The following is a 15,407-nucleotide window of genomic DNA, read 5'->3' as shown; positions in this document are numbered from 1 at the left end:
CTCCCCTCTATGATGTCACAAACAGGCCCCTTAGCAGGCTTAATTCCCAAATGCCTCCTCCTGGGCTACAGTCCAGAATCAAGGATCAGTGTGTCTAACCTCCTCAATGTAAAAGGACGAAACTGAGGTCAAGAAAGGGGAAGGGACTGGCCCAAGGTGACCCAGCAGGTCAATGGGAAAGCTGGACAAAGAATTCCGGGGTGACACCATGGCCCCAGCAGTTGCTTTAGCTCTGGTACTGGAAAAAACTTTAAGAAGCCAAATGGTCCAGTCCCCAGTTGTACCTAGATACCAACTGGCTCTAAGGTTCAAACTGCCCAACTCCACTGTAAGTAGGTGTGTGACCTTGAGCTAGCTGCTTAATCTTCCTATGCCTCAGTTTCTTCCTCTGTAAAATGGGGATAATAACACCTACCTCAAAGGATCAAAAAGGTTAAGATATGTAAAACTTATACTTACAGCACAATAAATGTTAATTAGTATCATTATTCTCTCCTTCATCATTGACAGGGATGAAGAGGAAATCCCTCTCTTGGATTATTACTAAAATAAAACCATCAGCCATTATTTACTGAGGACTTACTTTAAGAACTTTTTTTTCTTTTTAAATTTATTTATCTATTTATTTATTTATGGCTGCATTGAGTCTTTGTTGCTGTGCGCGGGCTTTTGTCTAGTTGCGGCGAGCGGGGGCTACTCTTCATTGTGGTGCATGGGCTTCTCATTGCTGTGGCTTCTCTTGTTGGGGAGCACAGGCTCTAGACACACGGGCTTCAGTAGTTGTGGCACGTGGGCTCTAGAGCACAGGCTCAGTAGTTGTGGCGCACGGGCTTAGTTGCTCCACGGCATGTGGAATCTTCCCGGACCAGGGCTCGAACCCATGTCTCCTGCGTTGGCAGGCAGATTCCTAACCACTGCGCCACCAGGGAAGCCCACAAGGCTTCATTTAAAGCAATGTAAGGTCCACAGGAAAATTGAGGGGAAGGTAGAGAGATTTCCCATATGCCCTTTGCCCCGACCACATGCATAGTCTCCCACATTATTAACATTCCAACCAAAGTGGTACGTTTATTACAATTGATGAACCTACAATGACACAGCACCATCCTCCAGATTCCATAGTTTACATTAGGATTCACTCTTGGCATTGTATATTCTATGGGTTTGTATGCACTTTTAATATAATCCTCACAATAACTTCACAGGATGGATATTATTACCCCCATTTTACAGAGGAAGGTACTGTGGCTCAAAGAGTATAAATGAGCTGCTCAATAAATAAGAACTTAAAATCAGCGTGAACTCCAAACTTCTTCCCCACCATGCTGTCCTGTCTTCCTGCTGAAATCCACCAGAATTCATTCATGCACAGTGCAGCTCTTCTGGAAGCTTTCAGGTCCCTCGTTTGACTACAGCTGCTTCCTGAGCGCTTGGTCACAGCCAGGTCCATAGCAGCATTGGGTACCAGGTTCCCAGTGATGAATGCCCTCAAAAGGGCTCAGTGTCTGTTGCCAGTAGCAGACAAGGCAAAAGTTTGTGATAGGACTACTAATTGTTCCACAAATCCATTCTCCTCCTCTTCCTGGCACGTGGCCTCCCAGCTAGAGATGACATTTCCCAGTGTGCCTTGCATCTAGGCGTGGCCAAAGGGTGAGAGCAGAAGTAATGTGAGAACTTCCGGGTTTTGGATTTAAAGCACTGGGCCGGGAACCTCTGTTTCCCACCGTTCCTATGGGCTAGAGCGTGGATCAACAAGCAGACAGGATCGATATTCTAGGGCAGAGATTTCTGCGTTCTGCAAAACCACGGAATTAGCCTTGAGATGTTTCTAGTTTACGGATTCTGTCTTGTGATGAGAAAAAAAAACCTTCAGCATTATTTTTGAAACTCATGTGCTGTGTGATGCCAGCGCTTTCAGTGATGGACAGTAATGGAGCAGCCTCGGGAACCATTTGTGAAAGGTTGTTCAGCCCCGTCTGCAGCGCTCATTGGGTGGGGCCTTGCTCAGTTCAGGAAGTCTGTCGATCATGTGTGAACACGGTATTGCCCGGATAGGAGGTGGTAAAGACGGTGACCTCAGCCTCACCCTCCTGGTTACCTCCCCCCACCTCCCCTTAGGCGCGGATGACTGACTTAGGGGCGCAAACACTCTTTCTGGTGTGATAGAAAATCAGAGGAAATTTTTCTTCTAAAGAAATCATTTTTGCCGCGACGTAGCGGCCTCCCTGCCACTTTGCTGTTGATGCGAACACTGTAAAACATGAATTATGCAGGTTAGAGGTGAATTTCAGCATGATTTCATATCTTGTTGCAAGTTTCCTGTTTAGTTATTTATGATGCCCTTCTATTGTATGTCTTATTAGCGTTTGTGTTTTACAAATGTGTCTAGCGATTCCACGTGATGCTGTTTTATCATCAGGTGTGAAGTGAAAGAGGAGGAGCTTAGGACTGTGGACAAATCTGGTAGGGTTAGCGATGAAGAATTACAATTTACAAGTGTAGCAATGGCTTCAGGAAAATTGAAGAGAACTAAACTACAAATTACAGCCATTTGACAAATAAATGTGCTCATTTTTAACCTATGGTATCTCAAAACAAACAGGGTAAGGCTTTTATAGGCTACATTTAGTACAAAGGCTCAAAGAGCAAGTTATCTGTAACAGACCAATTGTCCAGAAAAAGAATCCAATAATGCTGGCATGTAAAATTATATGAGTGATGTGTTAGCGCAAGCTGCTCAACAAAAGAGTGAAAGTGTTCTACTCTCAGAGAGAGTGACAGCACAACGTATTGACGTCACATGATGCTGAAGACCTTTTTTTTTTTTTTTTCTTGGTAGTTAGCTGAAAAACAACAGATTTTTTATCCAGGCTGATGAGTCAACAGATTTCACTGATAAATGCCATGTTATACCACTTCTAAGATTTGTAAATGATGCTGGTAATCAAGACATTTTTTTTTCTGCAGCAAACAGCTTTTACATACAAACAGCCAAGATATGATTAATGTTTTCTTCATATCTAGAATCAAAAGGTCTGTCTTGGAAGAACTGCCTTGGCATTTGAAATGATGGTGTTTCCATCAAAAGTTGGCTCCATAAGAGTTTTCACTGCAGTTATAAAAAAACAAAACCAGGACTTCCCCAGCGGTCCAGTGGTTAAGACTTCATGCTTCTACTGCAGGCGGGGGTTCAGGTTCGATCCCTGGTCGGGGAAGATCCTGAATGCCCCGTGGCATGACCAAAAAAAAAAAAGAAAAAAGAAAAAGAAAAAACACAAAACCAACCAAAACCCAACAAACAAAAACCTGTTGTTGCCACACACACTACTTTCCTTACAGGGAGGTACAGGTGTCACAAACTCTTGGAGATGAAAAAAAGAATGATGCTGCAAAATGGTTAACTTGATGAAACAAAGACTTAACTTGAGCATGTTTAAAAAACTGTGACTGGGGGCTTCCCTGATGGCGCAGCGGTTGAGAGTCTGCCTGCCAATGCAAGGGACACGGGTTCGAGCCCTGGTCTGGGAAGATCCCACATGCCTCAGAGCAGCTGGGCCCGTGAGCCACAATTGCTGAGCCTGCGCGTCTGGAGCTTGTGCTCCGCAACGAGAGAGGCCACGACGGTGAGAGGCCCGCGCACCGCGATGAAGAGTAGCCCCCGCTTGCCGCAACTGGAGAAAGCCCTCGCACAGAAACGAGGACCCAACACAGCCAAAAATAAATATAAATAAATAAAAATTTTAAAAAAAAAGCTTTAAAAAAAAAACAACAAAAAAAAAACTGTGACTGGGCTTCCCTGATGGCGCAGTGGTTAAGAATCTGCCTGTCAACGCAGGGAACACGAGCTCAAGCCCTGGTCCGGGAAGATCCCACATGCCGTGGAGCAACTAAGCCCATGCGCCAAAACTACTGAGCCTGCGCTCTAGAGCCCGTGCTTCGCAACAAGAGAAGCCACCGCAATGAGAAGCCCGCGCACCACAACGAAGAGTAGCCCCCACTCGCTGCAACTAGAGAAAGCCCGCGCTCAGCAACGAAGACCCAATGCAGCCAAAAAAATTTTTTTAAAAACAAAACAAAACAAAACAAAAAACTGTGATTATGGGGAATTCCCTGGCAGTCCAGTGGTTAAGACTCCACACTCTCAATGCTGAGGGTGAGGGTTCAATCCCTGGTCGAGGAACTAAGATCCTGCAAGCCGCGTGGTATGGCGTGGCGTGGCCAAACCCTCCCCCAAACCAAAAAAACCCCTGTGATTATGATCCAGCAAGTAACTTCTGGGTATGCACCCAAGGAATTGAAAGCAGGGACTCAAACAGGTATTCATACACCCCTGTTTGTAACAGCATTCTCCACAACAGCCAAGAGGTGGAAACAACCCAAATGTCCATGGACAGATGGAGAGATAAGCCAAATGTGGTCCATAGATAAAATGGAATATTATTCAGCCTTAAAAGGAAGGAACTACTGACAACATACTACAACATGGGTGAACCCTGAAGACACTATGCTAAGTGAAATAAGCCAGACACAAAAGAACAAATATCATATGCTTCCACTTAAATGAGGTACCCAGAATAGGCACATTTATAGACACAGAAGGTTAAATAGCGGTTACCAGAGGCTGTGGGAAGGGGATGATGGAAAGTTATTGTTTAACGGGTGCAGAGTTTCAGTTTGGGATGATGAAAAGTTCTGGAGATGGACCGTGGTGAGTGTTACACAACAGTGTGAGTGTACTCAGTGCCCCTGAATTGTACATTAGAAATGGTTAAAATGGCAAATTTTATGTTAATGAATATTTTACCACAATAAATTTTTTCTTAATTAAAAAAAAAAAAAACTGTGAAAACCTGCACGAAGAACACAGACGTCTCCTATACAGACATATAGAAATCTGGTGGCTTCCCACTTTGTGGTAGGTCCATTGAGAAAGCACCAATTTAGTTGGGGAAAGAGGCTGGCTGAATCTTTAGAATGGGTCATCTCATCCAATTAGTGACGACTCCTGCGCTGATTACCTTACATTGCGTTTACATGGGACATGAATAACTTCCCATTTTGTGAGCATTTTAAGAAGTCATCCACAGACCTTTTCCCTAGACCATCATGTCATCAAGTTCCCAGTTGTGTTCTTTCCAAGTCTCTGTACATGGCCAGCCCATCAGATATTGCTCAAGAGTCCACATAAATCTGCACCTTAGCCCCTCTTTCCTTCCACACAAAGTGGATAATATATGTATTGCCCAAAGTTCTGCCCACTGGGAGGATTTTTCTTCACCACCGTCTTTCAGGGCCAACTCTGAATGGGGCTGTCGTGCAGCAACCGTCCACTTCTGGCTGTCGCTGGCTTACTGTGCAAAGTCTTCCATAAATCAGGCCTGTCCTTTTTCCTCCTCCCCTTGAAGCCTTTGAGTGTAAACAGAGGGAAAGGAGGTGAAGCATTAGAAACAGACATCACGGTAGGCTGAAGCACCTGCTCATGTAATTCATTTGTGTCTTCTGGATCAGACCTCCCTTGCTATACAGGAGGTCCATGTTGATTACCTCTTTTATATGTATTAGCGTGTATTTGTTAATCCCAAACTGCTAATTTATACCTTCCCCCCAGTATCATATATACTACTTTAATTTCTAATGGGATGCAACTGTGAAAATCCAATTTCATGATTCTGTGGGTCAGATAACACCCAGTTTATGATGAACATTTGGGTTTGATAATCACTAGGTGTTCCATAAATCAGTCATTCAGTCTTCACCAAGGGCCAGTAGCAAGCCAGAGGCTGCTTTTGAGAGGATAGAATAGTTGTTGGCAGAGGATAGCATGACAAAAATTCCATGGGTCTTAGCTGTGATCCTCCTATTGGGGCTTGCTAGAGATGCCACATGGCATCTTTGGCTGACACCTAAGTCAGGGACGTGGATCTACTAGGCATAATGCCCAAGTGGTAGGGCAGCTTGCACCACAGCCTGGGCTTTTGAAGAGCTTTTTTTAGATCCAGATCGAACATTGTCAGATTTACAGGTTACCCAGAAAATGAGTCAAAGCAGTTTGCCCCAATGGGACCTACGTTGGCTCCAAAATCCAAAAGGCACACCGTACATCGCTCCTCTTTCTTCGTGACATATAGTGTTAAGCGGCAGCAACTTGTCTCTCACTTTATTTATTTATTTTTTACATTTTATTTATTTATTTATTTTGGTCACACCACGTGGCATGTGGGATCCTAGTTCCCTGACCAGGGATCGAACACACGCCCCCTGCAGGGGAAGCAAGGAGTCTTAAGCACTGGACTGCAAAGGAAGTCCCTGTCTCTCACTTTAGAAGAGACATGCAACATTCCCCAGACTTCTGGACCCCTGGAAACTTTCCTGATGTGGCAGGCAATTTGAACTTCCACGGGGTTCATCTCCAGCTCTCTGGCACACATATGTTTAAGGCACCTAAGGTGCTTGCTGTTTCCTGATCATAGTGTCCAGTTAGCATAGTGGCTTCAATTGAGTGTGTCAAGATGGTATTCTCTGTGTTGTCAAGACTATCAACGTCCCTTTGGACCTTGCAGTTTGCTGGAGAATGGCATACTCCAGGGACAAGACAGTAAAGGTATACTGTTATCCTTGCCATGTAAATGCAAACAGTGTAAATTCCCATATTCATGGGAATGTAAGAGAAAGCATTTACTAGTTCAATAGCCACATAACAGTTGCTGGGGTTTATACTGAGTTTCTCCAATAAAGATCTCAAATCTAGAATTGCAGCTGTGATTGGCATTGCCACATCACTAAGCTTGCTTTTCCACCTGCAAATAAGTAGGGGATATGCCTGGAATCACCACTTTTGCATCTCTCAAACCCCTAAAGGTGGCACTAATCTCTGCAGTTTCTTCAGGTTGTCGTATCACTTGATTTATAACTTCGCAGGGGTGTGGGGACAATTCCAGAGGTTTCCACTTGGCCCTTTTACCATAATCGTCCACACTACAGGGGAAGGGAAGCAACGTGAGAGTCTGCCAGCTACTGAGTACTAATCTCACAATCAATTCTGGAATGGGGGAACTAACCACAGCGTGAATCTGAGGGCCTCAGGAATGCGACCTTTCATCTCTAAAGGCCTTTAGTGCTAACTGGTCTCCACGGGTAATAATATTCGAATTAACATCTGAAGCTGCAGTGAATTTGTAGTGTCATTTTAGCTAAGCTGGAACTGCTTCCCAGAATTCTCTTCTCTGCATAGTTCTCTTTAGTGTGGGCCACGAGTGACATTTTGTGTAAGATTTGGGAAGTAGAAGTGAAACAGGAGTTGTATCCTTTTTCCACGAGGAAGGATGGTGCAGGGGCACCAGAAGCAGTTGCATCTCCCTCACAATGACCCTCATTTGCTAGCTCACCTTTTTTGGCATCGAGCAGTACCTGGGTCCACAGCTCCTCCAGCTTTTGCTACTCTTGTTTCAGGTGCATGTTTAGCTCCCTGGTGGAGTGCCAGCTTCTCCTGCGGGTCATCCGCTTCATTAAAGTTGGAAGCTTAGATGCAGTGAGAGACTGATACAGGTTCTGGTCCATCCGGTGGGTACTAGCTTATTCTCACAGGTGCGAGTTCATTCTTGCCTCCTTCACCTCACATCACATTCATTCCAGCTGTCTGCCTGCCATCGTTTAGCTCCAGCACCAGAAACAAAGACGTCAGTCTTATATGATCTGCCCTCACAATTATATAGGGTCTTATCCATATGATACATCTTTTTTTTTTATTTAAAAAAATTTTTTTTTAATTTATGTATTTATTTATGACGTGTTGGGTCTTCGTTTCTGTGCGAGGGCTTTCTCTAGTTGCGGCAAGTGGGGGGCACTCTTCATCGCGGTGCGCGGGCCTCTCACTATCGCGGCCTCTCTTGTTGTGGAGCACAGGCTCCAGACGCGCAGGCTCAGTAATTGTGGCTCACGGGCTTAGTTGCTCCGCGGCATGTGGGATCTTCCCAGACTAGGGCTCGAACCCGTGCCCCCTGCATTGGCAGGCAGATTCTCAACCACTGCGCCACCAGGGAAGCCCCATATGATATATCTTTACTGCCTATAATTGCTCCCAGTAATTTTGTTTCTCTGATTAAATCCTGACTGATATAGTAACTTTATTTTTTTAATGGTTTTTTTGTTGTTGGTGGTGGTGGGGTTTTTTTTGTTTTTGTTTTTGGTTTTTTTTTTTGGCTGTGCCATGTGGCTTGTGGGATCTTAGTTCCCCCCACCAGGGATTGAAAATCTTCAGCAGTGAAAGCACAGAGTCGTAACCACTGGACCACCAGGGAATTCCTCAGTAACTTAAAAAATACACAACTTGCCATTTTCTGTGTCTAAAGAAACTTACAGCTCTCGTCTCTTGTCCCTTTGTGCACAAAGGTAAATAAATCAATGTTTCCAGTATCTTCCTTATTGTAACAAAGTGCTTATGACAGGTTGGGTTTTGTTTTGCCTCTTAGGAGTGCTGGATGAAAACAGAATCAGGAGTAAGCTCCTTTGCTTGGAGAAAGAGGGGACGGTAGTATGATAGACTGAACGTAAAAATAACCCCAGTTCTCTCCTGCTTCTATCCATAATGCCCCATGAAATGTGACTTTGAAACATCGACTTTCCCACCCCTTAAATCTGAACAGGTTTGGCTAATGAAATGGGGCAGAAGTGATGGAGTGTCTCTTGAAAGCCTCAAAAGAGCTTGCCCGTTTTTCGTTGTTCTCTTGGACCCGCACTTGGGCGATGAGAACAAGCCCAGTCTCCTCTGCTGAAGATAAGAGAGACCATATGGAGCATAGCTGAGTCATATGGGCTGAGGCCATCACAGACTAGCTAACCCCTCCCTGCCCTGCAGTTGATCCTGCATCGAGAGTGAGCACAGCTGAGATCAGTCAAGCCCAGCCCAGATCAGCAGAACCACCCAGACGACCCATACTCTAACGAGAAACAATGCATTTTAATTTATTTTTATAACTAATTAATTAATTAATGGCTGCCTTGGGTCTTTGTTGCTGCGTGCGGGCTTTCTCTAACTGCATTGAGTGGGGGCTACTCTTCTTTGCAGTGCGTGGGCTTCTTACTGTGATGGCTTCTCTTGTTGCAGAGCACGGGCTCTAGGCACACAGGCTTCAGTAGTTGTGGCATGTGGGCTCAGTAGTTGTGGCATGCGGGCTTCAGTAGTTGTGGTTCACAGGCTCTAGAGCGCAGGCTCAGTAGTTGCTCCATGGTATGTGGGATCTTCCCAGACCAGGGCTCGAGCCCGTGTTCCCTGCATTGGCAGGTGGATTCTTAACCACTGTACCACCAGGGAAGTCCATAGAATACATTTTTAAAAGCCATTAGATTTTGGGGTGGTTTGTTACACAGCACATTGCTAACTAATACAGGAGCATGGGAAAATGGACATTCTGAAGAATGGTGAGGAACTTTACAGGTGGATCAGAAAAGAAAAGGCACTATGGGCAAAGAGAAGATCATGTGCCAAGAACGGAGGTGTGAATTGTCCTGGCACCTTCAGGCAGTGGTGTGCTGGGAAGCATTTGACACCTATGTCTCCATGTGTAGTTCTGATGTGAATTTTGGTTGCTATTTTTTGGTTTTGTTAATGAGTAACAGACTTTTTCCATGAAGGACCAAGAGGTAAATGTTTTAGTCTTTCAGGGCCACACAGTCTCTATTGCAATGACTCAACTCTGCTATATATTGTAGTGCAGAAACAGCCACAGAACAATAAGGAAAAGAATAGGTGTGGCTGGGTTCCAATAAAACTTTATTTACACAAATAGGTGGTGGGCCAGATTTGGCTTGTAGTTTGCTTATCCTTGCTCTAGATGATTAACAAAACAATAAATCGATCTGATTTATAGTGGTTGTTGATTTGCAGTGTAACTACTTGCACCATGGCTGATTTCACGCTACCAATGTAACGTCGCTGAACACTGTCTGGAAGAAATGGACAATAAGGAGCATCCTATTCTCTAGGATTTCCACCAGGCAGATACAATAGACCTACATAAGCTTAAGAGCAGAAATAATAGTAAAATCTAGTAAACGAATTAGAAAGTAATGAGTTGTATTTATTACCTTTGTTCTTAATATAATTTATTTAATAGTAAGTTTATGTAATCTAATTAAAATTTTAATTTAATTTTTAATATAATTTAATTGTGTTCAACAACAAGCTGGCAAAATTCAGCATTCTAGAGCCAGTAAGAGCCAGACCTGGCATACCACTGCATTCAGGGAATGGTGTGTAATTCAGAGTGACTGGAGCAAGATGGGGGGGTGGGGATAGAGGGGCAATGGGAGATGCAGGTGAAAGGTTTTTGGAGGGTCAGACTAGGCTGGGCCTTGTGGGCTGGTAAGGGGGGTGGCATTTCAAACAGTGATGAGATCAGATCAGCTGGCTCTAAGAAGGATGGCTGCACACAGAGAGGAGTCTCTTTGCTGTGGGGATCCTGAGGCCGGTGGGTCAGTTAGGAAGCTGTTGGCATAACCAGCAGAGAAACTCTGATGGCTGGGGCTACAGGAGATGTTGGGAAAGAGAGGTGGGTTGATGCCAGTTATTCAGGCGTCTGGACCTACAGGATGCAACGACGCATAGGTGGTGTTGGGGAAAGGGTGAGGGACACATTAAGGGGACATCAAGGATTGGGGCTTGAGCATCCTCAGGAACTGGGGCACCGGTCCCTGAAACTGAGAGCGCTGGAGAAGGAGCTGGTTTGGCAGAAGATGAGTGTTCGGTTTGAACATAGTGGGTTTGGCGATCCCGGGAACACTCAGGAGGGGAGCCCTGGGCTGAAGGCAAAGTTGGGAAAGAGGACCCAGGACCTTGCCTCCTGGGGCTCCGGTGGCAGGACACTCATGGGAGTGTCCCCACTCCTGTCTCTGCCCTGGCTCCAGGCCGCCTCTGAGCCACATTCCCTCTCGGGGACTCAGTCTCCCCATTCGTAGTGGGGGATTAGGGTCTGACTCCTGCGCTCCTGTTGCCTGGCTTTTGTGAAAATCCCATGAGATCGGGGTGTGGGTTGAGAGGGGGGTGGAGGACGCTTTTCCTGTCCTGTCCTCGGCCCGCTGGAGGGCGCTGGGGGACTCCTGGGAAGGAGACGATGGCCAGCCAGATTCCTGAGGCCTGGCTGGGTCAGAAGAGCCCAGCTCAGGTTCCCCCATCGCCTCCCCTTCTGCCCTGCATCCCCTTGTCTGGATGGCCTGGGGGGCTGTCCCCTCTCCTCGGGTTCTCTTGCCCTGCAGCCCCTCTCCACTCCTCTCGCACAGCCCCAGAAGCCGCCAGCCAACTGCGCTGGCAGATCCCTGCCTTCCTCACCTCCGACACCCAAAGTGTCTCCCTGCCCCTCCCTCCCACTCGAGCCGCTCTCAGGGGGCTTTTATAAAGAGACTCTTTAACAAGGAGCCTGCATTCTTGTTTCGGTCCTTGCTCAGGCTCTCCCTGAGTGTGTGGGTGAGCCTGGACACATCACCTTTTTGTACCTCAGTTTCCCCTTCTGTGAAAAGAGGATAAGAATAGCACCTACCTCATGGGGTTGTTGTTAAGAAGCACGTAAGTTAAAATGCAGAAAGCATGGAGAAAAGCGCCCAGCACGTAGCAAGTGCTCAATAAATATTAGCTGGTGCCATGTCCCTCCTTACCGTGCCTTCTCCCTGCAGCATCTGCAGTTTATTAAAGGCCTTTCTCCTGCTTCCCTCAGTGGCTCCATCATCTACAACAGAGCTCCCTACCTGGTGCACTGCTGTGCCAGGAATGGGCTACAGATGGGCTGAGACGGTGACTCCCTCCTCTCCGGGGGACAACCCAGCACCCCCTGCTGGTCATCTCTGGCCATTCCATTTACTCCAGTGTCCCGTGCAGAACAAGCCAGACTTGAAAGCGTGAGATTCAAGGCCTTTCCTAACCGGACACTGGCATGCTTCTCCCCACACAGGTAGCCCAGCATTCTCTGTCTGGAGCACCCTTCCCTGTCCCTGTTCTCAGCTTTGAAACTGCCAGGAGATGCCTCAGGGAGCTCCAAGGGGCTCCGGTTCCTTATGTCTCAGCGCAGAAAGAATTCAGTGAGAGGCAAAGTGACAGATAAGAAGTGATTAATTAGAACAGGATGCTTGCGAGGCTTACAAGCGGGCAGGTGAGCATCCCGCTGCACTGCCCCAAGTACTTAGTGGGTTACATTTTTATAATCAAAGGAAAAGAGGGGAGGGGGAGAAGGCCACCTTCTTCCTCATTCTCCTTTGAGTCTTCCATCATTAACTCCTCTGACATGTCGGGTGGGTTTTTTTTTTTTTTTTTGACCCTATATGGCCCATCTGGGACTGTCATGGCACTATGGAAAAATTATTTCAAAAAAAAAAAAATTATTTCAGGTCTCAGTATAATGAGGGTCTTTCACTTTGAAATGTCACCTTTCCCTAAATTATTGTTTTTTATGAGTGCAGAGAGTATGCCCTAGGGGTCATTATCTTGTTGACATCACTGGGCAGGAGGTAGGCATTATTTTTCTACTATTGTTTTATTGTCTTGAGGCATGACTTGTGCCTCCATTGCTTAGTGTTGTTGCTAAGCACCTTGCTCTGCTTCGTGAGTCAAGCAAGCCCACACTGTTTCAGGATTTTCCCATTGCTTTCCTCAGTGATCATTAACTTACTGTGGTCTCCCAAAGCCCCCTAAAGTTCCCTGTCTATCTACAGTCCCCTAGTGGGATTTCTAAACTAACTATTTGATTATCCTGCTCTATCCCTATCACCTTCTCCAGGGCGCCTCTCCAGACGGCTCAGGCAGACACTCCTGTCCTCCTCTGCTCCCCATGAAACCAAGCAGGACCCTGTGGGGCTCCTGGCACAGAAGCCTGTCTGTGTCCCCCATTTCTTGTTGTAGGGAACTGACTCCAGCCTCCATGACCTTCCCTGAGTTCCAAACGGCAGATTCGAACAGTTGCTAATCAGGGAAGGGAGGGGATGCAGAGACAAGGAGGAGCCAAGAACAATAGTGCAGCCTTGGGGCAGGGTCCTGGTTCCCCCTCAAGGGACACACGTAACAATTTATTTGAGCTCTTTACAGAACTAAAACCCCCAACAAATGCAGTCAGCATTCTTCATTCCAGAGAAGACCACCTGAGACCAGATTCAAGGAACCAGAGAAGCTCATCAAGAGATTACCTGAGGGCATCCCTGGTGGCACAGTGGTTAAGAATCCGCCTGCCAATGCAGGGAACACGAGCTCAAGCCCTGGTCCGGGAAGATCCCACATGCCGCGGAGCACCTAAGCCCGTGCACCACAACTACTGAGCCTGCGCTCTAGAGCCCGTGAGTCACAACTACTGAGCCCGCAAGCTGCAACTGAAGCCTGTGCGCCTACAGCCCGTGCTCTGCAACAAGAGAAGCCACCGCAATGAGAAGCCCTCGCACCACAATGTAGAGTAGCCCCATTCACCGCAACTAGAGAAAGCCCACACACAGCAAGGAAGACCCAACACAGCCAATAAATAAATAAATAAATTTATTAAAAAAAAAAAGAGAGAGAGCGATTACCTGAGACCAGATTAAAGGAGGGCAGGGCCTGCACACACACTAATCTTATCAGCAACCCCACCCTTCAACCGTTGCTATAAAACTCCTTACCAAATCCTCCCGGGTTGGGACACACAGTTTTCTTTTTTTTTAATATATAAATTTTATTTATTTATTTATTTATTTTAACATCTACAGCGTGAAGGGTGTCTGTCCTGAAGGAACCCTGATGACGCCAGAGCGGCCACTTTGGGGACATTTCCATGTGTCAGGCACTGTGCTAAGTGCCTCATCACAATTACTGTTCACAAAGCTCGGGAGGGTTCATTTCACAGATGAGGAAAGTGAGGCTCAAAGGCTAAGACCAAGGTCATGTAACCAGTAGGTGGCAGAGCCAGGGTTGGAATTCCAAAGCACTGATGGAGGTAGTTGCTTCCATCAAGTCACGTCACCCAGGTTGCTGCTGACACATCTGTCCCAGACCTGAGTGTGAGCTTCTCAAGGAGGAGACATGTAGAAAGGGCACAGGTGGAAGGAGGCTCTCTGCAGGGCACTGGGGTCCCAGGGGCTGGGGCCTGTTCCTCTGGGTTGTGGCTGAAGCTGAAGATGTTCAGACCAGAGTCTCAGCCACTGAAGGCTAATCTTTGATTCAGTGTCTGCTTAGGGTCTGCCCTTGCTCCTACCTGAAACAGAGAAACCCTCTCCTACGGCCTGATAATTCCAGATGATTCCAGTTAGTCCCTGAATCCAGAGTTTTCTGAGTCCAGAGTTGTGCTCTTTGCTGAAGTGGGGCAAGGTCTATAAAAGAGGCCCACCTGCCTGAGGATGAGGGAAGGCAGGAGAGGCCTATCAAGGCAAATCTTAAAGGCATGTATGAGTTTTCCAGGAGGATCCAGGGCACGGTGAAGGATGTTCCTGGCAAAGGTATGACCAGAGGCTAGGGCTGGGGGGAGCAGGGGCGGGGGACAGTAGTGGACAGACATCTTCTCGGCCTGAGGGCCACAGCATGTTTGTCTGCTTGTTTTTGGATAGATGACTTTGAGTCCAGTACAATTCTTTAAAGCTGTTTAACACCAGAAACCTAATTATGTCCTTGCAGGTCTCTAATTATTGTCTTTTGCTTTTTCCAGAGTGCCACTGTAAAAAGTGCTGTGTTTTCAAGCCCAGGGAGAGTCATACAACCTGCCAACTAAACCTTGCAATCTCCATTGCCCAACCAGGCCAACGATTGTCTCTGTGAAAGATAAAATGAAGAGGAGCTGACAGCAATGTCTTGGTTTCTTCACTTATCATTCTTTTGGGGAAGATCCTGGGCATCAGCCTAGCCTGGGGAGTGGGAACTTTATTCTAGTGGCAGTGTGAGAGCACTTCGGAACTATCTGTCTGGGTTCAAACTCTAGCTGTGTGACCCTGAGCATCACTTAACCTCTCCCAGTTTCAGTTCCCTCATCCATAAAATGGTACCTATCTCATTAATTAATACATGTGAAGCCCTTCAACAGCAGCTGGCACATAGTATACCGTGTTAGCTATTGTTTTTATTGCTTGTCCAGATGTGTCAATGTAGCACTGAAGAAAGTAACAGAAAAAGTCCTGATTCTCTGCTGGTCTTAACGGAGGTTTCATTTGAAATTGCTGGGTGTATTACTGTGCTAAAGGACATTGGAGGCAGGGAGTGGTCCTCATCTGAGTCAATGTTGTCTTCTTGTGGGGAAGGAAGACCAGTGGTGAAGTCAGGGACTCAAAAGGGAGATAAAGTCCTGAGTTAAGCCCCTCCTGACCCGAAACGATCCTCCTTCCAGCCTCTGCTCTGCCCCAGGAGGGGTTGTCAGTGTTTTCCCATGAGGATAAAGGTCCTGTCTGCCTTGTTCCCCTGTGTCTCTAAGTTAGGG

The sequence above is a fragment of the Balaenoptera borealis genome (assembly GCF_965194805.1).
Source record: "Balaenoptera borealis genome assembly, chromosome: 11".
NCBI lineage: Eukaryota > Metazoa > Chordata > Mammalia > Artiodactyla > Balaenopteridae > Balaenoptera > Balaenoptera borealis.
The sequence above is the reverse complement of the archived record's forward strand: the minus strand, read 5'-3'. Positions refer to the sequence as shown.